Consider the following 27013-nt stretch of genomic DNA (forward strand, 5'->3'; position numbering starts at 1 on the left):
TCCTGTGCTTGCCTGCACCTCTGAGAAGTATATGCCGAACATGACGGTTCCCAGGAATGAGCCCTGGGGAACACCAGTTGTAACCGGTTTAGAGATGGACCTAGCTCCCGCAACTGTCACCATGTGGGTTCTGTCCATGAGCCAGTTGGCAACCCATCTTGTGATGTAGGGGTTTATGTTCAGGCTGGTGAGCTTGTCTATAATACTAGAATGGGGAATGGTGTTGAAGACCTTAGCAAGGTCCAGGTAGGCTGTGTGTACCCTCTTTCCCTCTTCTATCGCCTTGGTAACTGTCTCAAAGAAGTCCACCAGGTTTAGGAGGCATGATCTTCCCTTAACAAAGCCAAACTGGGTAGGGTCCAGTGTTTGGAGGTTCCCAATGTCTCTGTTAATGAGTTCCATGATGATGCACTCCATAGCCTTGCAGACCAAGCTAGTCCGGCTTATACGGCGATAGTTTACAGGGTCTGTTGTGGCTCCACCTTTGTGGAGTGGGATAACCACTGCTGTGCACCACTCTATGGGTATGTAGCCTGTGGAGAGGCTGAGGCTGAATTATGTGTTTAGGTGAGGGCTTAGTTCATCTTTGAGCTCATGTAGGAAGCAGCCTGGAATACTGTCCGGTCCCATTGATGTTGAGTTTTTGGCTTTGGAGAGGGCTGTTTTAACCTGAGTGTCTGTGATTTCAGGGACTCTACATTCTTCTGGTATGGTTATGGGTCCTTTTGGGGGTGAGATGGGGGTGAAGTTTGCGCTGAACCTGTCTGCCAGGATGTTGGCGATATTGGTCGGTTAAATTTATTTTGTGCCATTCTGCACTAACTCCGAGCAGATCTGAGCATTGCCACTTAGATGCTTGACATAGCTAAAGAATGCCTTGTGGTTATCTTTGGAGTCCTTGGCAATTTTTCTTTCAAAGCTCACCTTGGAAGATTTTATGAGGGATCGTAGTTTCTTGCTGATACTGATTAGGGATGTCTTCCCTTTTTGGGATTTTACTCTTTTCTGTACTAGTTTCCTCCTTCTATTGTATAGCTTGTTTATGGCAGGAGTCCACCAAACTGATTTCTTTTTCTTGGAGGAGTGAGTCTTGGTTTTGCTTGGGATGGCACGATCCATGCATTCTTGTAGCTGCCCGTAAAATGCATTAGTAAAGGATTTTGCAGCTTGGACAGTGTTATCCTTCAGCATGGGGGATTTGAAACGTTCCACCTCAGTCTTAAGTAACGTGAAGTTTGCTTTTGAAAAGTTTTTCATGGTGGCTTTCTTGTCCAGGGGAGGGGAAAGAATATGGATATCCTAAGTGATTTGTTTATGGTCAGATCTAACCAGCGAGGGGTTGACCTCTGGTGTGGAACACCAGTCGCCCATGTTAGTGATGACCAGGTCCAATATGTTGTCACCTCTGGTGGGAGTGTTGACCAGCTGAACCAGGGCATTTGAGTTTATAAATTCTAGGAAAAGTTGGGCAAGGGAGTTAGTACTTGAGTAGTTCTCACAATTCATGTTTGGGTAATTGAAATCACCCAATATTAGGGTGTTTTGTAGGACCTTTATATTTCCCAGTGTTTCCAGAAATGCGGAATGTGGGTCCTGGAACATGGTGGGTGATCTATAGCAAGCTATAATTTGAATTGCAGTTTTGCCAATTGTTAATTGCACGTGGATTATCTCTGATGCATCATGCTGTGCCACTAACTTGGAGGTGTGGGTATCCTTGATGAATATGGATACGCCGCCACCTTTTGTATTTTGGTTTGGATTCTGTGGCCGAAATATTTGGTATGAGTTGTAACCTGGTAGTGCTGGTGTGCTCTCTGGAGCCTTAAACCAGGTTTCTGTTACTGCACATATATCGACTTTCTCCATACTGAGGAGTGCCTCGAGTGCATGCATTTTGAGGTTTAGAATTCTGGCATTGAGTAGCATTACCCTCAGTTTTTTGTTACTTGTGCTATTTACGGCGGTGGGTTTGTCTTTTGAGCCTTGCCTAAAAAAGGCACTATGGGGGTGGCAAGAGCCTTGGCAAGTATTCGAAAGCCTAAGGGTGACAGGTGCAAGCCATCTCTAGAGAAGCAGTGTGGCTTGTCAAGCATGTTATCCCTGGCAGACAGACACTGGACACATTTGAATGACACCAGAAACTTAGCCAGTTGTTGAAATAGAGAATTTTTCTTTATACCGTGGTATCATTCTTGGTGAGGACAGGATGCTGCTCATGGTCAGGGTCATACTGGCCTGGTCTATATGATCTGAGAGCTCTTCTTTTCATGTAGTCCAGGGAGGTATGGCTCAGGTCATTCACACCAACATGGAAAATGACAGAGTCATATTTGTACTTGTTCTGGAGTGATCTGAGTGCTTGTGTTATGTGGTGGATCCTGGCATCCGACAGACAGCTAACAGTAACCTTCTCCTTATTCAGCCTAGTGAGTGGGACATCAGTGTACCTGACTATATAGTCACGTATTACTAGTATGTTGGGTATGTTATTTTGCCTTAAGGGCTGTGATTGCATGGTACAGTGGTTTTGTGAAGTATGTGTTTCATTGTTTGTGTTGGGGGGGGTGGAGGTTGCTTGGATGTTTGCTTTGGAGTCAAATGCACTCTGTACCCACACCAGGATATGACTCACTTAATAAGGATAGCACACAACCAGGAGATCCCCAGACAGTATATCACTGAGGTACTGGACTGTTTACACAGGTTCATCAGCTAATCGGCTGTAGCACACAAAATCCTGGACCAGAGTACAGCTACCTCTGGAATGGACTCCCACTCTTACTATAGAAGGTTATACTGGGTATGCTCCTACACTTAGAGAATGACATCCCATGTTTAAACCCACATCGGACTATACAACTGTGTTGTCCAAATATGTCTTTTCATTCAGACAGCTATATACGTCTTAACTGTCTCTCCCCAAACCCCATCACACAGGATTACCCTCAGCTATCTGTAGGTGGCACATATGTGATATATCTGCATCTGCTGAGGGTGACATACATATATATAGGTAACATATACAACTATATCAATTATAGACAGGCAGAGTCAGGGGGATAGAGAGAGAGACAGAAAGAGACAGATTGAGAGAGAGAGAGTCATAGAGAGAGCAACAACCTGAAAGGCATAGCATGATGTCCTGCTGCAGACATTTGTACACCACTTGTCACCAGTTGCATGTGCCAATATGAAGGTGATCTCCATTGTGTAATAGCAGTGAGGTAGTGGTTCTAATCTCACATCACCCGTCTTGTGTATGTGTGTTTGTAGGTTATAGTATTTTGATTCCTTTTCCAACCACTAAACTTCCCATTGCCCTTCTTTACAATGCCTGCTGATATCATTCACCTTAGAAGTACATTTGGACATTCTTTAACCATGTAAGCTCTGTGGTGCATAAGGTAAGTATGCAGGACTATAGTACAGATGACTCGATATGTAGGGCTTCTCACCTCCACACTGGCAACTGTGTTTGTAGGTTAAAGGATTTTGAGGCTTTTTCCACCCAGTAAATGTTCCATTGCCCTACTTTACAAGGCCTGCTAATGTCATTCACCATAGAAGTACCTTTGGACACTTTTCTCCCTTATTGTCTCTGCTGTGCATGCAATAAGTATATGGCACTTTAATACATATAACTAGATAGGTAGGGGTTCTAATCTCAGCACTGGTAACTCTGTGTGTGTTTTTGTGCGTGTGTGTGTATGTGTGTGTGTGTGTGTGTGTGTGTGTGTGTGTGTGTGTGTGTGTGTGTGTGTGTGTGTGGTGTGTGTGTGTGTGTGTGTGTGTGTGTGTGTGTGTGTGTGTGTGTGTGTGTGTGTGTGTGTGTCTGTAAGTTAAAGTATTTTGAGGCCTTTTCCACCCAATAAACTTCACATTGCCCTACTTTACAAGGCCTGCTGATTTCATTTACCTTAGAAGCACCTTTGGACACACTTCAGTCAGGTAAGCTCAATGGTGCATGTGGTAAGTACATAGCACTATAGTACAGAAAACTACATGGGTAGGGTTTCTAATCTCAGCCGTAGCAACTGTGTGTGTGTGTGTGTGTGTGTGTGTGTGTGTGTGTGTGTGTGTGTGTGTGTGTGTGTGTGTGTGTGTGTGTGTGTGTGTGTGTATATGTATGTTTGTAGATTAAAGTATTTTGAGGTCTTTTCCACCCAGTAAACCTCCTATTGCCCTACTTTACAAGGCCTGCTGATGTCATTCACCTTAGAAGTACCTTTGGACACTCATTAGCTCTATAAGCTCTGTGGTGCATATGATAAGTACGTAGTGCTATACTACATGTTACTAGATAGGCAGGCATTCTAATCTCAACATGGGCAACTGTGTGTGTTTGTAGGATAAAGTATTTTGAGCCCTCTTCCACCCAGTAAACTTCACATTGCCCTACTTTACAAGGCCTGCTGATGTCATTCAACTTAGAAGTACCTTTGGACACTCATCAACCCTATAAGCTCCATGGCACACATGATAAGTATATAGCACTATAGCACAGAAAAGTAAGTAGATAGGGGTTCTATCCTCAATACTCTGTGTGTGTGTGTGTGTGTGTGTGTGTGTGTGTGTGTGTGTGTGTGTGTGTGTGTGTGTGTTTGTAAGTTAAAGTATTTTGAGGCCTTTTCCACCCAGTAAACTTCACATTGCCCTACTTTACAAGGCCTGCTGATGTCATTTACCTTAGAAGCACCTTTGGACACACTTCAGCCAGGTAAGCTCTGTGGTGCATGTGGTAAGTACATAGCACTATAGTACAGAAAACTACATAGGTAAGGTTTCTAATCTCAACCCGAGCAACTGTGTGTGTGTATGTATGTTTGTAGATTAAAGTATTTTGAGCCCTCTTCCACCCAGTAAACTTCACATTGCCCTACTTTACAAGGCCTGCTGATTTCATTTACCTTAGAAGCACCTTTGGACACACTTCAGTCAGGTAAGCTCAATGGTGCATGAGGTAAGTACATAGCACTATAGTACAGAAAACTACATGGGTAGGGTTTCTAATCTCAGCCGTAGCAACTGTGTGTGTGTGTGTGTGTGTGTGTGTGTGTGTGTGTGTGTGTGTGTGTGTGTGTGTGTGTGTGTGTATGTATGTTTGTAGATTAAAGTATTTTGAGATCTTTTCCACCCAGTAAACCTCCTATTGCCCTACTTTACAAGGCCTGCTGATGTCATTCACCTTAGAAGTACCTTTGGACACTCATTAGCTCTATAAGCTCTGTGGTGCATATGATAAGTACGTAGTGCTATAATACATGTTACTAGATAGGCAGGCATTCTAATCTCAACATGGGCAACTGTGTGTGTTTGTAGGATAAAGTATTTTGAGCCCTCTTCCACCCAGTAAACTTCACATTGCCCTACTTTACAAGGCCTGCTGATGTCATTCAACTTAGAAGTACCTTTGGACACTCATCAACCCTATAAGCTCCATGGCACACATGATAAGTATATAGCACTATAGCACAGAAAAGTAAGTAGATAGGGGTTCTATCCTCAATACTCTGTGTGTGTGTGTGTGTGTGTGTGTGTGTGTGTGTGTGTGTGTGTGTGTGTGTGTGTGTGTGTGTGTGTGTGTTTGTAAGTTAAAGTATTTTGAGGCCTTTCCCACCCAGTAAACTTCACATTGCCCTACTTTACATGGCCTGCTGATGTCATTTACCTTAGAAGCACCTTTGGACACACTTCAGCCAGGTAAGCTCTGTGGTGCATGTGGTAAGTACATAGCACTATAGTACAGAAAACTACATAGGTAAGGTTTCTAATCTCAACCCGAGCAACTGTGTGTGTGTATGTATGTTTGTAGATTAAAGTATTTTGAGCCCTCTTCCACCCAGTAAACTTCACATTGCCCTTCCTTACAAGGCCTGCTGATGTCATTCACCTTAGAAGTACCTTGGACACTCATCAACCCTATAAGCTCCATGGCACACATGATAAGTATATAGCACTATAGTACAGAAAACTAAGTAGATAGTGGTTCTAATCTCGATACTCTGCGTGTGTGTATGTGTGTGTGTGTGTGTGTGTGTGTGTGTGTGTGTGTGTGTGTATGTGTGTGTGTGTGTGTGTGTGTGTGTATGTGTGTGTGAAGCATATCCCTTCTGAGTGTTGGTTATACCATTTTAAGGCCTGTTGACCCGCTCCCCATGGCATTACTTTAAAGTGCCTGTTGATGTCATCCACATTAGATGCACCATGTTAAGCTCTACAGGCCATGCCAGTCAGCAGTACAGATGTATGCAGAATGAACAGACGTTTGCAACATATATGTGGTCCATGTCTCATAACAATGGAGTTTCATGAAAAACCATTGGCAAATACTTGACAGTTGCTGTAATGACAGACATGTCAGGTTCAGACATCAAACCCATTTGAAATGTCATGCTGATGTGATATCTGTTACTCTTTCACTTGTCTAAGTTTGTAAGAGCAATATGTGAGAACAGTCCCTATTTTGGGTGTTTTATCCCACCATTCATGAAGACATTTCCAAGATTAATTGGTGTAAGAGGTTGTGAGTTATGGCCATTGCATATAATCTCTGTGGTGCATACAATATGTATGTAGCACTGTAGTACATGCAATTAGATAAGTGTTCTAATCTGACTATTGCCAACTGTGTGAGTGTATGTGTTAATCTATGCATATCTCCTGTGTGCATGTGATGGTTATACTATTTTGTGTGCCTGTTCCACCCTGTTAACTCCTCCATTGCCAACTTCATCAGGGCCCCATCAGATGCCATCCATCTTAGAATGATAGTTACACATTTTATAACACAAAGGCACTGTGGCACGTACAATAGTCATGTCTGTCTATATTGTACATAACAAGATAGGTAGTTGTTCTAATCAGAAAGGTGTCAACTCTGTGTGCATGTATGTTTCAATGCATGTTTCCATGCAGCAGTGTGTGTGTTTGAGAAGGCTCTACCATGTTAAGGTCCTGGGACCCCATCATGGCAATCCTAACAGCCCCTGCAATTGTCACCCACCTGAATAGTAGTTGCAGACACTGCAACAATATAGTAGCTCTGTGGTGCTTGTGTTATGTATATCATAGTACCATATGTAAAACTAGGCCGGTAGAGGTTCTACTTTCAACAAGGGCAGGTCATGAGTAGGTGTGTGTGTGTGTGTGTGTGTGTGTGTGTGTGTGTGTGTGTGTGTGTGTGTGTGTGTGAGTGTGTGTGTGTGTGTGTATATCCCCTTACAGCAATCTGTGTTATGGCCACCAGTATACCTCTCAACCCCTCACAGAAAGACATCTGGTTAAAGCCATACAGAAAAGTGGGGCAAAGGCCAAACACTGAGCACAACCTTCACATATTGCTGTGACATGCATGGAATATAGGTACCAGAACAGGTTGTGCATTTGTATGCACTTTCAAAAGGGAATGTGTTGTGATATGACAATATTTGTCATAATATGTAATGTTAGTCTTTCATGATTTTCCAACAATTTTCTAGAAAACCACAATGTTATGAGAAACGGTAAAAAATATGTGGCAAACATCAGGACACTCTGCAGACATATGCAGAGGTCAGACATTTGGCCACCATCTATATCACCTTGCAGGTTGCAGTCCATGTTTGGCAAGGTGTGACCTGTGACAACAATTCAAACAATACAGAGGTCTCAAGAGTGTAGGACAACAAACATTTCATAAAGTTGTTTACTAATTGCATAGAGCAGTTATTGCACATCAGAAGCACCTTAATGTTATGAAAATAGCGTATGCTAAGATAATGCCACACAAAGAAGGTGTCATAGTAGCAAACCAAGGGAAGACCTGTGTGTTGCACTTGCCGTGGGTATGGTATGTCCTGCCAACTGTCACGTTACTACGAGAAGTTTCCCACAGTCCACATTTGATAAGGTGGCAACCACAATCTGTGTCGCCTATGTGTGTGCAACATGTAGACATGTGAAGGCCCTGTGACTACCTGCTGCTCCCAATGACCCACATGTATATAGGCATGAATGCTAACTGCCACCACCCACATATGTAGGTACTGCCTAAGGCTTTGTCGACTGTAAGTATTGTGCAGTCTGTCATTGAGCCACAAACTGCTGTTAACACACTGGAATGGGCCATACAGTGGGTGTGGAATGGTGTCAAGGTCCTGGCCTCAAGCTGAATGCAGACAACAGTGTCAACTTACCATACAAGAACAATATGGCCCCAGTATTTCCCACATCAGCACCAACCCCATAAATACAAAGACTGTGATGACAGACCTGGGTACTCAGGATGCCAACAATGTTGTATTCAAGCAAGAAGTAGTAGCAGTGGTCAGAAAATGCTTGCATGTGGTTCACCACATAAGTAAAGGGACCACATCCAGACAAATGGTGTACATTACCTCTGGATAGTCTTCAGTTAGTACAGCAGTACATTAGCAGCATGGCCAGTCTGCTATGCATCTATGCAAACATCTGCAGAAACTGTAAAAGCTAGGCTATTGGTCAGAATGTCCACAGGTGTCTATGACATGCCTCAATGGCAATGTTGTGCTCAACCCTTCAACAGCTGCCTCATATACGAGAGTATAATTTGTGCGCATTACTGGCACGAGAGGCCTGAATTGCATATGAGATAGCAAAAACACATGCTGGAAAGTCAGGGTTGGCTCCCAGTTACTGCCCTGTGTCAGGACTACATTCCCCAAACATGGCAAACACAGTACCATGCATACCAGCATCAACTTCATCAAGGTTGAGTGGATGGGAAAAAAAATATCTGTCCCTGGTCCAGCAAAGCAGATTAATGACTCTGTGGGGGATAAAGTAATGGCTAGGCTTGTAAAGGACCCAAGGCCAGTACTCTAGTAACCTCCACTGTATCTATGAACTTGTGATCCTATGGGACACCCAGGTGACATGTATGAAGGCTAGCTGGCTGTGTCAGGAGGTATGCTTGCAAGGTTATGTTGTCTGCCCCCATTGTCCCTCACACACTGTTGCACGCTTATGCACCTAGATAAACATGCACATATACAGCCATAACTTGGTGATGAAAAGGTCTCTGTGTTTCCACTCTGCCATATTCAGCTTCAGTAATGGCAGCAGCTCCCCAGGATGTACACACACAGACACCTGGAACAGAAACAGAATAAGGTCTATTAGACAACAGTCAGTCAGCAGTACTAACAGAAATAAAGCATCATGGCAAAAAGGTACATACACTTTGATGTGTACCTATGACAATTTCCAGCAGACAGCACCTTACACAGTATAACAGTAGTACACTACATGCTGGCATTACCTGTACTATATCAACTCTGTGCATCACACACATATTAGCATGTCCCTGCATCGACGGTATGGATAACGGAGATGTGGCACTGGTATCATCACATGCACAGGGTGTGGTGTGGGGTTGCAAAGGCCTAGGCTGGGCCATACAGTTGACAACATGTGTGTGTGTCTGGATGGGTGGTGTTCAGCTGGGCCATGGAGAGGAGCTGTGTGTGTCAGGTGGTGACCTGCATGTGATAGTGATGTGTGAGTGTGTGTATGCACACAGTCAAGCCATGTGCTAGCCCTACACAAGGGTATGTTGGACAGCTGTGGACCATGCATGGCAGGATGAACAGTTCACCATCTCTGGCCATGTACATGGGAACTGGTTCTGCCAGGAGTGTCACTGGCACCACCATGCCCAAGGACAGATGTGGTACTACTTCCTGACGGTGACTACTGTCTGCTGGGTCTGAGTCTTACATGGGACTGGCCAGGACCATATGACCATGACCTTTTATGTTGTGGTGTGTGCAGTATCCTCCCTTCAGTAGTGCTGGTGGTACTGCCACTATGAGAGTGTGAATATGCACGGTCATGTGGAGCTCTCAGCTGATGTTTTTGCTGACTTGCATCCACATATATGATGGCCTACTCCCACCACAAGCACAGATATTGCACAGTTAAGGACTGACAATGTCTCACCCTGCTGTCTATGCATGACATCATTGAAATGATGTACGGCATCACCAATGTTGTTCAGGGTGTCATGCATGCTAGGAAGTGTTGCATCCATGACCCTGAGCGTCCATCTGGTGTACCGTTCACAACATGCCAGTGCCTCCATAACAGACCAAAACATGCATCAGGTGACACGTGCTGTGACACCTCTGACAGGGGCTGGATAGGCAGCAGTCCTCCTTCGAGCACCCCTGTCATCTGCCTGTGTGGAATATCACCAGCTCTCTGGCTATGGCTAGTGTCTACAGTTACAGATGCCATAGTCACCACACTACCCTGTTTGATGCCACCACCCTACGACTGTCCAATATCTGTGGCTTGCTGTGGACTGGGTATGTGTGGGCATAATGACCATGTGCAGGGACATTGTGGGTGGAAGTGGAATTTCAACCAATGGTACAGATTCAGACCCCCCAACAACCCCACCTGTGCCTCACTATGGCCACCATCATCATAAAAGTCTGATGAGACACTGACATCAAGTTGTGAGTGGGAGAGACCCCAAGCCCCATGTTCACCTGTGAGGAGAAGACAACATACATAAATTAATTCCTGCACTATAATGTTTGCTGATACACACACACACACACACACACACACACACACACACACACACACACACACACACACAAATACAGGTGAGGTGCCACAAATGCATTATACAGACCACACCTTCTGACAGATGCCATGCATGACACACAATCAGACCACAACAGATAAACTCTGGACAGGCCCTCAGCAACATACAGTGCAGCTATGTCCATTTAATGTTGCTACTACTATGCACCTGTGAGATATGTGAGAAGTGGGAGTATGTGATGGACCTTCACCTAACATACATGGCACCTGTGTACACAATACTAATGTAGCTCTGCACAGCACAGTACCTAGACCTATACAAAAGTATGTGCCAATATGTTACAGCTCCTGCAAATGGCTCTTGTGATGACCAATGTGATGCACTGCAGTGAACCCCACCACAAGTGAACATGCACATATTGCAATATGGCTAAGCTTAACAGTTGTGTGCATGGAAAACTGGTTGCCCTTAACATGCCTAGGGTATTGGTGAGCCACAAAATGACAGTTCCACACAAACTAGTTTCAGGTTGATGTTTCTCAGCCACACCAGAGGTATCTATGTAGTTTGGGTGAGGTATTTTCAGCACACACACATGTGGCATTGGTACAGGATAATATGTGCATTTATGAACATGTACACTACAAGCTGTGATACTACCCAAATTGCTGACATTCATAATATGTGTGCACATGTGTGCATTACAAAACCCCACCCATAAATGTGGATTGACCTGACATTTGCATGCAGGTATGCAAAGGCTGTCACTATGAATGCTACAGTATTAGCGTGATATCCACTGGGCCTTACCTGGATGCTCCTTAGCTGTGGAATCTGTACCCGCCACCTCCATGACATATGTAGTCATAGTTTCCTGGGAGCCAGTGGCTGAACCAAGGTTTGTAAGGAACTCCTCAGTGGCTGAGCATGGTGCTTGAGTAGCAGGCCCTCCAACTGTGCCAGCACGGTCCCTGTCCATAGATGCAGCCCTTTGCTGTGTATTGTGTATGAGGTCTGTGGCACAGTGTCGGACCTGTTCATAGCTCCTGTCCTGGTGGCCTACATTATTGACTGCTGCTATCAGTTCTGTCCCCAGGGCAATGCATTCTTGCAGGTTTTGGTGGCTCCTTTCCAACAGTACCTGGTGATGGAGTTTGAGGGCATCGATGATTTCATTGGTCTTGGCTTCTAAGAACAGCAGGTTCCATCTTCTGTACATCCCACCCGAAAGACATGTACATGGGAACACATCACAGGACCACATACACTGGCCACCATTATGTACAGATCCTGCACATCCACTTTTGCCCGCTAACACCTACATCATATCCCTGCTATCTATCAGCACAGTATGTATGTGGGTATCAGCAACATACTGGCATTGCAACATGTATTGCCCCCCTGATCCTGATGTTTCATGTTCCCCCCAGTGAGGAACGTTAATGTGCATAAGTCTCTGTTCGTCATTTACATCACACAGCACATGCAGCAGCTGGGGACATCATAGAGGTTCCCCACCAGGGAATACCAGGCCATCAAACATGTACCGTAAACCTATAGGCTATAAGGCCAACCCTCTACCCAGTTTCATACATACTCCTCAGGAGTGACCTCACTGTGGCATACAAGGCAATCATGGACTCTACATTGCTGGAACTGTTGCATGAGTGCAAATCATGCTCCACTGTGTTAACACACACACACACACACACACACACACACACACACACACACACACACACACACCCTCAACCTGATGAGTGATCTGGACTGGCCTTGTTGGCAGCTCACATGTGTGTCCCACATAATCACCCTGTGGTGGAATGTGCACCCTGTCCACATCAGGTAGGATAGCTACCTACATCTTTGCAGGCATAACCTGGTCAACTGGATGGTTAACAGCACATAAACCCTTGGGATACCACCTGTGTCCCTGTTGGATGGGAACATCAGCTGCTGCCTTGCATACACATGGGCTAACATGTGGCCTAGTCATATGGCTGCTCAGGGTCCATAGCCTAGTATCCTCATATGGTACCAGGAATACCAGAAATTACCTGACAGTTGTGACAGTACTGAGGTTTCTTTTTTGGGGATAAACACTTGATTGGCTTGTAAGGACGCCAGGGCCATTAGCCTAGTAACTTCCTGTGATCATATGATCCTATGACAGACTGTGTTGACTTGTTATTTGTCCACACACATTGCTGCCATTGACTGCTGGGTGTACCCTATGAGCAATGTTACAGTACCATGTCATCCAGCCCACATCTGACAAATAGGTGAGTGCTACTATAGGTGCATGTGGGCATTCCAGGAACATCTGAGGTACACAGTAATAGAGATCGGTGCATATGTGGTATAGGGTGATGTCCTCATAGGTGTCTGACATCTGCAGTACCCATATGTTTGCAAAATATGTACATGTGTCTTATAGATGTAGACCCCCCTGCCAGACAAATGTGTATTTCCGCACATTAGTTGGACAATACGTGATGGTTGTCCACAGAGTTTGGGGAATGTGTCTGTGATGTGCCAGATCCCTGGGGACACACTAATGGTATATGAATATCTCTGTTATTGTATCCATTCCCTTAAATTGTATAGTCAGTATGTACACACTGCTGCTAAGCCAGAGCCAGCATCCCCAAACTACTAATACCTATAACCTGCTGTCCTGCTGCAGGGGCCCATCAGATATGCTAGCCAAAGGTGTCAGGCAATAAGATACAGGTGTAGAGTACACAGCGACCTAGCCAGAGTACATCAGGAATGGTCAGGGAGACCTGGACAATCTGTGAAATAATCCTGTATGACATTGGCAGACTAAGAGGGGCTCAATGACAGTACATGATGTGATTTACCAGCTGTATCCACCAGTATATACTGTCAGTGTGAGGCCACCGCACTGGCCCAGTAATCAAGGAGCCTCAATCCTCACCACTAGCACCAGTGATGGATGTTCACAATGGGAGGATGACAAGAATACACACAGTAAAGTACAATTACCCTTCAGAGCACACAGAGACCATAGTCAGTCTGGGGTTGGTTTCTCTCTCTTTCTCCAGATCCACAGTAAGACTTCCCACTGGCACAGCTATATGGCTGACATCTCAGCAGAGTGGTCAAGCCAAAACCTCCATCACCCTCACTATTGAAGAGTGCTTCATGTCCCTGCCCAAGTAGCTGACACACACACACACACACACACACACACACACACACACACACACACACACACACACACACACACACACACTGAGATTTGATTTATTAATCAAACATGCACACACACTCCTGGGAAAGGCTGGCACGTTTACTAGCTATGGCCCCTTCTGCACAGACTAAAAGGTAGCTATGACTGCCACAATCCAGCTCTTTTTCAGCTACAGTAAGGCCCTTACTAAAGGGTGATGAATCCTACTGTGTGATGTGCCTATTATCTAAATTATTAGTGTGACCAAGGCTAAGGCTATTGGAGTGGGCTATACATTGTCACCAAATACATATGCAAACATTTGCAACGTGACTGCTATTGCCCTAGACAGTGTTCCTCCCACTTTTACTGAGCTGTGGTATAAACAGACTCATTTTAAATAAAAGAAATGCATTGTTTTTTATTCAAATCAGAAAAATGTACAGCCAAAATGGTACAATGGTACATTTGGCTGTAAATATTTCTGTTCCAACTTACTCGTGATAGGAGGTTTTCATCAGGTGATCAAATTCTACTATCCCAGACAGCTTCTTCAGCTGTGTTTTCAATTGTAGTTGAGAGAAGGCACATTTGGTGACTGTCTGAAGTTAGCACTTTGTGTGAAAAAAGTAAGCCCTGTTCATGACTTTTATTTTATAATTTGTCTTTGTTGCCTGGGGATATGGAGGTGAATGACCTGATTTTCACTGTAAGGTGGAGGTGGGCAGCAGGCAAAATGTGAAGGTGCTTATAAATCACTATTAACTTTTTGAATTGCCATTGCCGGTTCTATCGCAGTCGCATCTGTTGTAACGTAATGAAATACCGGTAATCTTCTTTAATCATGGGCTATAAAGTTGTTGGGTCAGATTTGTATGTTGCTGTTTTAGCTGGGTTTTGTTTCTGCATCTGCTACTATTGTGTTCTTTTTGCAAGCTGGAGTCAGAAGATGCTGTTGAATGTAAGGATGAGAGCAGGCTGTTAGTGGTGCGACATTCCAGAGCTGAGAGGTGCTAAACAAGAGACAAGCAAATTATTGCTGTGTCTCTTACTATTGTGTTCTTCTTGCAAATGGGAGTCAGAAGATGCTGTTGAATGTAAGCTTGAGAGCAGGCTGTTAGTGGTGTGACATTCCAGTGTTTAGAGGTGCTAAACAAGAGCTAAGCAAATTATTCCTGTGTCTGCTACTATTGTGTTCTTATTGCAAGTGAGATTCAGAAGATGCTGTTGAATGTAAGGATGAGAGCAGGCTGTTAGTGATGCAACATTCCAGAGCTTAGAGGTGCTAAACAAGAGACAAGCAAATTAGGCTGCCTAGGTATGCAGGAGCACCTCTGAAAACCTTTACTGATTTAGTGAAGGTTGTTAACTTGTAAATTAATTTAGTAGAAAAATAACTAAATTACTAGAAAGGTTCACCCAGATTCTGCTACACTTTGCTGTGAGGGAAGGGTTAGTTTGATTTTTATTTGTTGTATTTTGTATTACTTTATTGCCTTTTTCTATTTTGCATACTGTGATTTGTTTTCTTTACCTTGTGTTTTACTTGTATTCTGCTTTTAACTGCATATTAAAACTTGAAAAGAGACCACAACTCTGTCTCTTGTGAGTCAGGCAGCATTTTTTTTCTGATTGCCTGCCCCTTATGTTAATTTGACCATATATCTCATTTCCTCTCTGCTTTTACTGGCTTGTGTGAGTAAGCACAAAGTTATCATTTTGTGAAATCACTCCCATTCAACTATTTAAATTTATTGGCCATCCTACTGTATTCCATAGTACCAGAATGCAAAAGTGACCAGCCCCTTTCAATCTATCTTGTTGTTTTAAAAATAGTGACTCTCCACTAAAACTTAACGTTTTAGACAGGTAAAACTTAAGTTACCTATTTTCACATCTAACTCCTCTAGTGCACACTGCAGTGTTTAGGATAAGCCATTTTTTTCATCTTACATTTAAGCATCCCTGCAACTAGCACTTGCTCTAAAACCTGATGGAAATCACTAGGAAGTCTTAAACTGATATAAGCACTCAACTCTCCTTGTTAATAAGGAGAAATTAATTGTAGGCACCAAACAGCCTATAATTGCAAAGTACCTTGCTAAGGTAAGGGAAAACAGCTCTTGTACTTTACAAAAAAAAACACCAAACCAGGCATGCCCAAGGGTCAGCTTCTGGTGATTTCTCCTGTCCACCTGTTGAATCTGGGCATACTGAGGCAATGCAGCAATTGCCTCATGTACACAGACAACCCTCTTTTCCTACCACCCAACACTACAACCTGCAAGAGATGCACTTACATAGTCAAACTGGAAGCAAAGCTCTCTCCACCCAAGATTGTGCTAGACAGTCAAGAGGAGAAGGTTAACACCTGCACTACACCTCAAGCAACACATAGCCCTTCAAACCCACACCACCAATACCCTCACATAGCAACACTAAACCCGCATATGCGGAGGCCCTTAACAGTAACCTGCCCAAGCAACAAGGACCTCAGAAGCTAAAAAGCAAACAAACACCAATCACAACCAAAGTGTCACATAGCTCATGACACCAGTGTGGCATCCAACAACAGCCCCTAAGGCAAGACAACGTACCCAACACTTTAGTCATAGGTGACTCTATAGTCAGGCACACTGATGTCCCACTCACAAGGCTGAACAAGGAGAAAATTACAGTCAGCTGCCTGTCGGGTGCCAGGATCCGAAACATAACGCATGCACTCAAGTCACTCCACAACAAGTACAAATATGACTGTCATTGTCCATGTTGGAGTGAATGACTTGAGACATACCTCCCTGGACTACATGAAAAGAGACATGGAAGAGCTCTCAGATCATGTGGCCCAGGCAGGTATGACCCCAGCCCTGAGTAGCATCCTGCCTTCGCCCAGAATGATACAACAATATAAGGACAAAATGATTGACTTCAACAATTGGCTAAGCTTCTGGTGTCATTCAAAGGGGATCCAATATCTGTCTGCCTGGGATGACATGATCGACAGACCATGATGCTTTGCCAGAGATGGTCTGCACCTGTCACCCCTGGGATTCAGGTTACTGGCTAAGGCTTTTGCCACCACTATAATGCCTTTTTTAGGCAAAGTTCAAAGGAAAAAAACACCACTATAACAGGTACAAGCATGCAAAATCTAAAGGTAATGCTACTCAATGCTAGAAGTCTAAACCTCAAAATGCACACTCTTGAGGCACTCCTAAAAATGGAGAACATCAATATCTGTGCAGTAACTGAGACCTGGTTCAAGGCTCCAGAGAGCACCCCTGCAATACCAGGCTACAACTCTTACCACACTTTTTGGCCACCAAACCAGGACCGAAACACTAAAGGTGGAGGAGTGTCCATATTCACCAAGGATATTCACACCACCAGGCTAGTTGCCCAACACAATGCATCTGAAATTCTCCAGGTGCAACTAACACTAGGTAAGACTGCAATCCAAATTGTAGCTTGCTACAGATCCCCCACCATGCCCCAAGATTTTCACTACACCATTCAGAAAGCTCACAAAAAATGGGAACCTTTTACATGCACAAAAACTATCTCACAGAAATATCAAAAATCACCCTAGCTCAAACTCACCTCTTATCAACACTTACTTATGCTGCACTAACCCTAACCCGTACTAGAAAAGCAGATCTGGACAAGTTAGAGTCATGCTATAAAAGATTGCTGAATTTGCCAACCCTTCCCCCTTTAGAACTCATCACTGCCAAGTACTAAAAGAACTTCAATGGCTGAAATTTCCTGACTTACTAACTTACAAACAACTCACCTGCACCTTTATCATCAGAAACAACCCAGAAAAAAACTCCAGCCCTTAAACAGCTATTAACCTCCCAATCTTCCAGTCACCCTCTCCGCTCATCTAATAAACCTCTCCTCAGTGTTACTACTGCTAACAACACTGCAGGTAGAGCTCTACATTCCCACATCATAGCCAAGAAATGGAATAATCTCCCCACTGATATAACCTCTACTACAACAAACACAAACTTCAAAATATTACTCAAATCTCATGTCAGGACAACTTGGATCTGCCCATGTACCACTTGACAGTCTCTGTACCTTCTCTTCTCCTCCTTTAAACAACTTCAGTCTAGAATTGACACTATTCTACTCACGTAAAAATACATACTCTTAGAATAAGTCACATTGGTCTTTGTACTTCTTTCAGTGTACGCTTACTAGTAATGTAAACTGTCTATACTACCTTTGTAAATATTTAATCTAAATGTATTTCAGTCCTGCATTGCCTGTTAACTTTTTGTATGTAATCCACTGTCTTCTCATTTTGTATATTTCTCATTGTATTAACTTCTTACTATATCTTAATTGTGGAGCTTTTCACCCCGGGCATCCACTGAAAATGGACCTGGTCCAGCTGGATTTTCCTGGTTAACAAATGAAAAATACAAATAAATAAATAAATAATACTGGAAAATATTAAGATATAACCAAACATCCTAATACTGGGTGATTTCAACTATCCTGCCATTAACTGGGACAACTACTCATGTGCCAACACCTTTGCCAAACAGTTCTTGGAATTCATAAATTCCAATGCCCTGGATCAACTAATCCTTAGTCCTGCCAGGGGCTGCAATATACTAGACCTGGTCATTACCACCATGGGAAATTGATGCTCCACACCTATGGTTACCCCCTTGTTGGTCAGGTCTGACTATAAGCTAATCACCCTTGACATCTGCATCCCACTCCCAGCAAGGAAATCTCCTTAAAAAACTTCGCCAAAGCCAACTTCATGCTACATAAGTCAGAAGTAACAAACTTCATGACACCCATGCAGACGGGAACTGAAAGTTGGACTGCTGAATCCTACACTAAGGCACTGTACGAGCACATCCACTCATGCATGAATTGTTCCATCCCAAATAGAACCAAGACACTCTCCTCCAAAAAAAAGGAAGCCAATCTGGTGGTCCCCTGCCATAAACAAACTTTACAACAAAAGGAAGAAACTGCTGCAGAAAAGAGGAAAATCCCAGGATGCAAAAAACTCCCTTACCAGCCTCAGTTAGAAGCTGAGATCCCTCATAAAATCCTCCAAAGCTAGTTACGAAAATAAAATTGCCAAAGATTCCAAAGACAGCCACAAGGCATTTTATAGCTATGCCAAGAATCTAAATAGCAATGCTCAGATCTGCTCTGAGCTATAACAGAAAGGCATTAAATATACTGATTAAAATGATATTGCCAATATCCTGGCAGATTGATTCAATGCCAAATTCACCCCCTCTCAACCCCTAAAGGGCCCATCTCAATACCAAAACAGTGTGAAATTCTGGTAATAATGGCCACACAGGTAAAAACCGCACTATTCAAAGCTAAGAATACAGCATCCATGGGACCAGACGACATCCCAGGCTTTGTACTACATGAACTATAAAATGAACTGACACCTCACCTGTGTGTCATGTTTAATCATAGCCTCACCTCAGGCTTTGTGCCCACTGAATGGCACACAGCTACAATTATCCCACTCCACAAAGGGGGATCCACCTTGTATCCTGGGAACTACCACCCCATCAGTCTGACGAGCCTGATCTGCACGGCCATGGAATGTATTATCATGGAACTTATAAACAAAGAGATTGGCAACCTTCAAACACTGGAACCCACCCAGTTTGGGTTTGTGAAGGAACGATCTTGTCTCCTGAATCTGATTGACTTCTTCAAATCAGTCTCCAGGGCTGTGGACAAGGGTAAAGCAGTCCACACAGCCCATCTGGACCTCACCAAGGCCTTTGACACCATCCCCCACTCTGGAATCATAGATAAACTTACTAAGCTGGGCATTAATCCCTACATCACTTGATGGGTTGCCAACTGGCTTACTGACAGAACCCATACTGTAAAAGTAGCCTACTCCAAATCCAGGTCCAGACAAGTGACAAGTGGAGTACCTCAGGGTTCGGTCCTGGGACAGCTCTTGTTTGACATCTACTTCTCTGAAGTACAGGCCAACACTAAGGGATTCTGGCTAACAAAGTTTGCAGATGACTGCAAACTGGGAGCCATTATTGAATCCCCAAATGATGTGGATATTGTACAAAAGGGCCTTACAGAAACAGATGTTTGGTGCCAGAGCCATGGGCTCAAGCTCAATGCCAAGAAATGTATAGTTATCTCCTTTGGGGAAAAACATGTACCCGTGAATTACCACATAGGTGGCAGTACACTAAAAACCAAAAGTGTGATAAGAGACTTAGTAACACAGGTGGACAGTGGTCTCACCTACAATAACCACATTGCCACAACAGTCAGGAAATCCTTCTATGTGGCATACCTTATCACTAAGGGCTTTTCATCCAGAAAAAAGGAGGTCATTGTCCCACTGTACTCAACCCTCATTAGACCCATTATAGAATACAATGCCCCATTTGGTATGTACCTCTCAAGGCATCTGCAACAACTGGAAAGGCCACAGAAATACCTCACTAAAAGAATCACAGACATAAAGCAGATGCCCTATGCTGACCGTATAAAAAAACTCCAACTATACTCTGTCACATAATGTCTACTCAGAGGCAATCTTTGCTTAACATACAAGGCCATGTTAAACCCAGAGCTGTTGGACATACTACAGTTAAAGAAGTCCACAATCCCTCAGAACCACATGCTCCAGGGATCTAAACCTTGTCATCACAAACATGCTGGAGGGATAGGTTCCTGACCCAGAGATTCCCCAGACTTTGGAATAGACTACCCATACATGTCAAGCAGAGCACCTCTTTGGCCCTCTTCAAAAGGAACCTTGATGATTGGATGGGAGATAGAAAGTTCACCCCATGGATCATGTCAGTCACCCTGCTAGACCGGGGTCCAGGGAAGTAAATATTGTGGGAAGAAATAGCCAGGGAATTGTTATGGCTAGGCTTGTATAGGCCCTAGGGCCGATAGCCTAGTACCAACCTATGAACCTATAAATGCTTGTGTGTGAAAAGACCCTAACAAAGTCAAGTCTTTGACAAGGAAAGGAATGCAAACCTTGTTGTCTTTAGTATTTTATAAAATAATTTTATTAAAATTTTACAACATGATTGCTCCAGTATCTCAGCTTATGGTACATATTGCAGCCTCTATACAGCCAGTGACATGACTGTACAGAGTTTTTGAAAGCAATTGAGGTTAGTGTCCCTTTGAGAGAGTTAAGGTTAATGGAGATTGAGTCACATGATTACTAAGTGAATGATCATCTTTAGTAAAGCTAAGTCTTTTCTGAGACAGCAGCTGTATATGTGCATGACTCTTCATGCATTCATCTCCATGATGTATATTGTAAATTCCTATGAACCTATAAAGATGCTGATACATATATGGCATTATGGAGAACTCAAGGCAGCTGAACTGGCCAAGCTATCTTCCTCTCCTTTCGAGTTAAAAAATAAAAAAAAATGATCCAGTACACTCTACTAAGTTTTCAGTGAACATGCTTTATAACTGTTGTATCATAGACTAGGAAACGTAATTTATAGTCAACAGAGGCTCTTATGTATTTACATTACTAATGAAACACCTGATGTATTTATGAGATGTGACTGACTACCAAGAAGAATTTGACAGCTGTTTACCAACATTATTAACTTTGTTTTTTTTTTTTTGTTTAATTTTAATCTGCTGTCATTCAAGCATTATGTTAAGTTATTGAAGCCCACTTCAAGGTTTTGAGCAAAGCACTTCGGGTTTTCTGATTTACACAGCAGTGCCAAGTCATTGGTGCACTGGATAAACACTGCATCTTTTGCTTGCTCATACTTTGTTAGGAAATGAATGACAGGCAGTACAGTAGGAAGGAAAGGTAAAGGGGGACCATTGCTCCAACAGAAAGCTAGAAAGGGGCACATTCCACAGTGACTGATCGATGTGAGTGCAGTACTGGGATTTAATGGTTGACATTGTGTATCCTTATGTGAAGAACTTTAGTACCATTTAACATTAGTGCATGTAGTAAATAGGTTGTGTAGGCTTTTGCTACAGTTCAGGGACTATGAAGAGTTTTTTTTTTTTTTTTTTTTTTTTTGCAGCCTACTTTGGAAAATGTTTTATTTAAATGTCAACTTTGGTTTGGTGGTGCCAGTCTGGGCACTGATATAAGAAAATGCTTTAGGATAGACACTTGTGCTGTCCTGTCATTGATCACCTTGAGCTCAGAGTAATGTTGTTAACATGTAAAAGCCTCACTTCAGTAGGTGAGATAATTTGTGAACCAAACTTGGTATTATTAGTCAAGTCACTCCTCTGTTAGATGGTAAAGTAGTAGTGTGTGATCCGTAGCATCAAACATCTTCAGGTAGCCTATATTTATTACTGTTGCATAGTACCCTTTCCTTTTTATGTGGAAAAAGGGGATCCAGTATCTGTCTGCCTGGGATGACATGGTTGACAGACCTCAATGCTTTGCAAGTTAGCCCCTAACACCCTTTTGGAAAAGTCATCAAAAAAGGATGTGGGTAAGGTGGTACACACCACATACCTCAACCTGGCTAAAGCTTTTGACACATTTCTCCGCTCAGACATAAATAAACTGGAGCTACCCTGTATCACCTGCTGGATTGTCAACTGGCTCACACATATGAATCAGGAAATCAAATAGGACAAGTTACCTCCACAAAAAGAGACCAATCACCAGTGCTGTCCTCCAGGGTTCTCTGCTGTGACCTGTCCTGTTTGGCATCTACTTTTCTGAAGTAAAAGCCAATAGAAAAGGGTTCTGCCTAAGTTTCCACATGACCAGAAGCTAGGACCATTCACTGAATCTCCAAATGACTTAGTCATCTTGCAGGAAGGTTTCTTCCAAATAAATTGTGCCAAAATTATGGACTGAAACAAATGCCCCAAAATGCATTATTGTATCCTTTGGGAAGTCATCCACCCCAGGGAAATGCCACATTGACAATACACACCTAAGCTGACCCAGTTGTTCAGGGTTGGGAAATTATGTGGACAGTGATCAAACTTTGACCCAGCATGTGCCATTGTTGTAAGAAAGTCCTTCTATATTGCACACCTTATAAAGAAAGGTATTGTCAGAGCTATAGCTAATCTACAAATCTGAAAGTTTCAACTGGATAAGTTGCCTATGATATGCCAAAACATGTTTGGGTGAGAGCAATGGCTTAGTGAGATATGTTATTACAGATTTTACACCAGCTGCTGCATTGATCAGTCAGCTACTTTTGGCGATTTTTTGGCTTTGTCACTTGTGTCTGATTCTAATCTGATTCTAATCAGAGGGATGATTCAGTGAGATAAAAGTTATTACTTTTGCACTAACTCTTACATGGATCAACCAGATAGTTTAGATATTTGTGACTTTGCATGTCTGATTTTAATCAGTTGATGGTTCAGTGAGATAAATGTTATTACTTGTACACTAACTCTGGCATGGAGCAACCATATATTTTAGACACCATTTCTTCCTTTGCCAGTCGTGTAAAATTTAGGTGAGAGGAAGGGCTCAGTAATCTATAAGTAATATAAAACTTTTACAGAATAAATGTAGTCTTTTTCCTGACAGATGGTAATGACCAAGTCTTACATTACACCTGCACCAGGAGTGTAATGAATGCTTGCTCAAAAGGTTATGTGCAGCAATTATCACCTTTGTATGAGCATGCAGAACCTTGAAGTAATGAAATGCAAGTCATTATCACATTATTAATTTACACTATTTGCAGTTACAGTATAACACTGAATCATTATCACTTGTCAGGTAAAACCATCAGCAGGGGCCACTGTTATTCACAGTACTAAAAGTCATTATCACCTTGCAAACTCAGGTATGGAACACTGCAGATACCCTTGAGTACTACTTATAATTGTCATATTTTGTTGTATAAGTCTACTAGGGAACTTGTCAACGTGCTGAGTAAAATCTCATTTTAAGATTATAAAATAACTATCTGTATGCTGTACGCATGTACAGCTATCACACTTTATGACAGCTTATGAAAGTTATAATATTCATATTTTGGTAAATACCTTTGCTAGGGAAGTTGTAAACTTGCTAAGTAAGACCTCATTTTGAAGACAGTATCAGCACATACACCATGGTAAAAGAAGTGTCTGTATGCTGTACACATATACAGATATGAGAGTTTGTTTAGGACTCGTTCTGGAAAGTATGATTTTTATTTCATATTTTGGTAAGTAACTTCACTAGGGAGCATGTAAATGTGCTAAGTGATACCTCATTTTGAAGACAGTGTTAGTCCTTGCAACATGAAAAAAGAACTGTGTCTGTATGATGTACACTTGTACAGATATCACAGTATGAAAGTTATAATATTCATATTTTGGTAAATACCTTTGCTAGGGAAGTTGTAAACTTGCTAAGTAATAACTCATTTTGAAGATAGTATCATCACATACACAATGGTAAAAGAAATGTCTGTATGCTGTACACATGCACAGATATCAACGTCTGTTTAGGGCTTAGGTTATGGAAATTATGATTTTCTTTCATATTTTGGTAAATAACTTTGCAAGAGAGCATGTCAATGTCCCAAGTAATACCCCATCTTGGAGACAGTATTACTTCTTACAACATGGTAAAAAAAAACTATGTCTGTATGCTGTACACATGTACAGATACCACAGTTTGTTTAGTCTTGTAGGATTATGAAAATTATACATTTTCTATATTTCTCATTATTATGCCCACACCTTTGCAAGGGAGCATGGTGACGACACAAATGATGCATCATTTTAAAGCTGACATTGAGCCACATAACTTGTACTGATATGTAGTATCTGTCTCTTACAGGTGACAAGATAATATGCTTTGTTTATTTATCAATTATGAGGAAATATAATATTAATCATATTTCTGTGAATATCTCTATAAAGGAGCATTACACAGTAATGGTTATGGTACCATTTTAAAGCTGAAATTCATACATATAAATTAATTACAAATTGTATGGGTCTACATGGTACATTCACCAAGATATTTTGCTTTGTTTTACCAAAAAGGTAAAAAATATGCACAATATCAGCATTCCTTGGCAAATCTTTAATAATGACTTAAATATGCACTATCAACATTTACACTGTTTGAAAGGTCAGTGTCTGCTGAACAACTTTCACATTTACATTTTTAGTATAGCTCTTATGGTTAAAGAGTTATGAACATTTGTTTCTGTATGATATTACAAATGGATTATCTGAAAATGAGCCCAGGCTGCACTGTTGTTCCTATGGTGGAAGTAAGCAGGCAGCATTTTCTGAGCTGCACCAGGGAGAATGAGTTAAGACAACATTGCAGGACAGTCTCAAATAAATACAGCAAACATCTAAAGTAATCATTACTATAGTCCCATCTATATGTAAAAAACAGAATTACTTCTTCCTAGTTCCTTACTATTAACAAGGCAAATCCAGATGAGTGGATGTTGTCAGATACAAAGACACATACAAAATGCAAAGGTCTTTCTCTGAGGCAGGTCTGACATTAATAATCAACATTACTGCTGGGTTAGCTCAGATTACATCACTCTTTATCACCTGCCTTTTTTTCCCAGGCTAACAGCAACTAACATACATTTTAACATCTCTGAGTCAGAAGTACATATCTGTCAGATGTTTGTCTAGAAATGGAATTCATAACACAGTTAAACACTTTTACATTTTCAGCCTAGTAATTATTTATGTTTCAAGACAATAAAAAAATCTAGCTGTAGACATTTATGTCTGCTTGCTGCACTGAAACTGAGATAACACATTTGTAAAACAAGCGCACCTTATTTTTTTGATGTTGTGCAAGTTCTCAGTATGTTTGAGACTTCCAGCTTCTATTATTAATTCACACATTTGCACAGTTAATAGTTTATATGCATTTATGTTCTTTTCCAGTATGGTACACTGTGGTTAATTCTTGAAGCTCGGTCATACCTCTCAACCTCTTAGAGCAAGACATCTGGACAAATGCCCAAATAAAGGGGTGACAAAGGCCTAAAAATAGTGACACTTTTTAAATATTGCTCTTACGAACTTAGAAAGTTGATCAAATAACATGTCTTGCATTCGCATGACTTTTCTGAAGGATATGACGTCTGACGTTCAAATGTGTGGTATTATTTTATGACTTCAGTCTTTAATGATTCCCCAGTGATTTGCCAGAAAAAAACACGAATGTATGAGAAAATGACCAAAAACATGAGGCACACGTGGACATTTTGCAAAAATCTGGACAGTTGAGAGGTATGAACTCAGTACATATCATACAATTCAACGCACACTTCTGCACCAATAGTTTAATATCCACAGAACATATAGTTCCCTTACATTTGTAAGACAAGCATATGAATCATACTAATTTTCACAAATGGCATATGATTATTTACAAAATTCCAGTTATCTGGGCTGGCAGTGTCTCAGTCAGTATTGTACAACAGACAATTCAGTAGTAGTCATATGTGAGCTGACTCTTGCTGGGGTGACTCAAAGACCAGAGCTGTGATCTATGTCACTGCAGACAAAGCCATCAGGGGTAGCCATAGGTGCTGGACACCAAGCTAACAGCAACATGTCAGTCCAGGAAGTGTTGTTGAGACCTACTGTTTAAATTCCTATTTCCCATGACTGCACCCCCCCCATCTGCATTCCATTACATGCTTAATTGTATGACATACCTGGTATAGTGCTCTACTCCTTTGTCAGAAGATATCCACTTGTAGTGTTGTAAAGATTTGCAGTCTGTCTTCAGGAAAAAAGTGTCAGACCTGTTTACCATAGGCAGCAGCATGACTTTTGTAGGTAATGCTCATGAATCGGTGATGGCCTGTGCACCAGTCCGTGTCTCCCACTTGCTAACTGCATCCAGAACAGCTGGGATGCCTTTCAATTAGCCATTGGCATGGCAACTCTGTGCTATAATTAAGGCCTTTATGTGGGCCTTGCCCCATTTTCTGGCCTGTGTGGAGGACATTATCGAGGTGTGGGAGCTACAGCATTACTGTCCACTGTTTGGAATGATGTGTTATGTCCACAATGTTGCATGCTATTTCTGGCCATTGTTAACAGACTTTCATATTCTGCATCAGTGTGCTTTGTAAATGTGTGTTGGGGTGAGTAAGAAGACATGCAGATGTGAGTGTCATTCACCCTTTTCTATCTGTGCATGCTGCTACAGTTGATGCTAGTCTATCAGCTGTATATGTTTGTAGGAGGAGACTGTGACACATGTCCCTTAAAACCTC

This window comes from Protopterus annectens, chromosome 1.part0, assembly GCF_019279795.1.
Source record: "Protopterus annectens isolate FY-2018-M chromosome 1.part0, PAN1.0, whole genome shotgun sequence".
Taxonomy (NCBI): domain Eukaryota; kingdom Metazoa; phylum Chordata; order Ceratodontiformes; family Protopteridae; genus Protopterus; species Protopterus annectens.